This window comes from Dioscorea cayenensis, unplaced genomic scaffold (assembly GCF_009730915.1).
Source record: "Dioscorea cayenensis subsp. rotundata cultivar TDr96_F1 unplaced genomic scaffold, TDr96_F1_v2_PseudoChromosome.rev07_lg8_w22 25.fasta BLBR01002110.1, whole genome shotgun sequence".
NCBI classification, from domain to species: domain Eukaryota; kingdom Viridiplantae; phylum Streptophyta; class Magnoliopsida; order Dioscoreales; family Dioscoreaceae; genus Dioscorea; species Dioscorea cayenensis.
In genome coordinates, this window is record NW_024088501.1 from 50,846 (window position 1) to 53,907 (window position 3,062).

The 3,062-nt window shown below is 42.8% G+C and overlaps 1 non-coding gene across 1 annotated transcript; it reads right to left on the minus strand.

The window, feature by feature from the left end:
- Positions 1–1,038: 1,038 nt before the first annotated feature.
- Positions 1,039–1,145, minus strand: LOC120257434. Its single transcript, XR_005535679.1, has one exon. It is a non-coding gene; the product is annotated as a small nucleolar RNA R71 (small nucleolar RNA).
- Between the last annotated feature and the right edge of the window lie 1,917 nt (positions 1,146–3,062).

A 3,062-nucleotide genomic window follows, 5' to 3' on the forward strand; every position in this document is an offset into this window, starting at 1 on the left:
AGTCATGGTTGGCCTTAGGTTTGGGACAGTGTGTTTTAGGATTTCCATTACTCATTAGACATCATTTAGGAGATATAATGATTGGTCATGCACTTGAAACAATAGTTCTAGGGTGAGCAATGCCTGGGTGCACCATTTTCTATCGATTGTCTCTCTTTATATTCCTATTGCTCTTTCCTTTCTTCTCTTTACTTTTATTTGCATTGATATTGTTCACACCACTCTTAAATCATCTCCACTATAGTTAAATAACAATTTTTGTGTTTGTGAGCACTATTCCATGTGGATACTACTACCCACTCAGCAGAGTATTTTATTACTTCAACAACCCATGCACTTGCGGTATACACTCGCAAGGAGTGTGTCAAGTTTTTGCCGCCGTTGCCGGGGAATAGGCGTTTCGGAAGCATTTTGCACTTTGCTATTTTAGCTATTCATCACTTGTTCCATTTCACACTTTCTTATTCTTCCATCGTTCTGATTTGTTTTCTTTCTATGGTTGCAGCTCCAGGTTATGACCCGAGGAAACCCTTCGACATTGGTTGAAGGTGATTTAGACATTGTAAGGAGAATTTATAGAAGAGGAAAAGAATCTGTGCAAAATCAGTTAAATCAAGCTGAGATAGAAGAAGATGTAGGGTCTGATAATATGGCAGAATAAAATGAGTAGTAGGTGACACTCTTAGATTATGCTAGATCCGCAGTTCTTGGCACGTAGTCTAGTATTGTGCGGTCACCGATTACGGCTCAGAGTTTTTAGCTCAAGCTAGGCTTCATCCAAATGTTACAGCAGTCATCACAGTTTTATGGTTGGCCAATGAGGATCCAAACAATCATATTGAGAACTTCTTGGAAGCGTGCGACATGCTCAAGATTAATGGAGTAACAGATGATGCTATCAAGTTGAGGGCCTTCCCATTTTCTTTTTAAGGAAGAGCAAAACAATGGCTACATTCATTACCTAGAGCATTGATCACTACATGTGAGGAGATGGTAGAAGCTTTTCTTGCGAGATATTTCTCTCTAGGAAAATCTGCGAAGCTTAGGAATGAGATATCTTCTTTTGTGCAAATGGAATTTGAGTCTCTTTTTCAGACATAGGACAGATTCAAAGAGCTCCTGTGGAAATATCCTCAACATGGGTTTCCCCGAGTGGATAATTATTCAAACTTTCTATAGTGGTTTGAACCCAAGCACGAAGCAGTTACTTGATGCTACAGCAGGAGGTACCTTAGGAAGCAAGACCCCCGACGAAGCCCGACATCTCATCGAAGAAATGGCTATGAACAGTTTATCAGTGGAACACATGTTGCAGAAAGAAGGTAGCCGAACTTCATAAGATCGATCCAGTGACATCATTGGCGGCCTAGGTTGAGTCATTGAGCAAGAAGCAAGAAACTCTAACTTCTCCTAGAGTGGTGGCCGCAATGAGTTGCACTGGGTGTGGGGGACGACATGTACTATCTGATTGCCCTATTTTGATTGGTGGTACTACTTCCATGGAACAGGTTGATTTTGTAGATAATGCAATGAGAGGTCAAGGAAATCCGTATAGCAATACGTACAACCCGTGGTGGAGGAGCCAAACAAACCTTTCGTGGAGTAACCAAGGGCAACAGAAGTTTATGGCACCACCGTGTTTCCAACAACAAGAACAAGTTCCGAACATGGAGAATAGAGTTTTAGGGTTTGAAAACCGAATGACCGACCTAGAGAAGGCTTTGACGAAGTTCATTTCATCATCGGATACAAGATTTCAATCGGTTGAAACCGCACTTCGCAACCACGCCGCATCATTGCACAACTTGGAGAATCAAGTGGGCGAAATTGCCAAGTCACTCTCGGAAAGACCTCAAGGGAGTTTTACCTAGCAACACGGAGACAAACCCAAGGGAACATGTAAAGGCGATTACTTTGAGAAATGGCCATGAAGTTGAGATTAGACTTCCTAGTGAGAAGACCATTGTTGAGTCACCCGAGGTTGTGGAGATTGAGGAGAGAGCCAAAGAGAAGGAGGTGGTGCCCCCACCTTACAAGCCAAGAATCCCTTATCCTTCAAGATTGAAGAATGACAAAAATGATGAGCAATACAAGAAGTTCTTGGGTCTATTCAAGCAGTTGCACATCAACATCCCATTTATCAAGGCGTTGTCTCAAATGCCTCGCTATGCAAAGTTTCCTAAGGACCTCTTGACCAACAAGAGAAAGTTGGAGGAGAGTGCATCTGTGATCTTAGATGCCTCTTGTTCGGCGGTGTTGCAAAAGAATATGCCGAACAAGAAGAAGGACCCCGAAAGCTTTATCATTCCATGCAATATTGGCAATTTGGGGGAAGAAAAGGCATTGCCTTATTCAGGGACTAGCATCAACATCATGCCTTATACTTACTTTCAGAAGCTAGGCTTGGGAGAGCCTAGCCACACTCGGATGACACTTCAATTGGCCGTTTCTAATAGTTAGACATCCGAGGGGCATCATTGAAGATGTACTTCTGAAAGTTGACAAGTACATATTTCCTGTGGAATTTGTAGTGTTGGATGTTGATGAGGATGCCGATGTTCCATTGATACTTGGGAGGCCGTTCTTGTGCACTTCTAAGGTTCTCATTGACATGGACGGTGGGGTGTTGACATTACGAGTTGGTGATGACAAGTTGACATACCGCCTCGCTGAAGCCATGCGGCATTCTCTTGATTTCGATGATACATCGTATTTTCTCGACAATACTGTGAGCTAATTAATGAATACATGCAGGAAATGATGTGTCTGGACCCGTTTGAGGGCTCGCTAGATCAAGAGGTGGAGAATGATGAAGTTATGACACTTGGTCTAGAGGACAAGGTGCAACCTACCCCGGGGATCATAAAGAGGATGGTCCAAAAGATGAAATGAGCAACGAAACGTCACAGGAAGCGCCCCAAGGCTAATTTGGATGTGCAAGCACGGAGTAAGTGTGACGAACCCCTGTGTGGTAACAAGCTCGATAACTCTCCCTTCACCTTTAAACAATTATGTGCATCATGCTTTGAAGTTGTAATTAAGAGGGCAATTTTCATCTATGA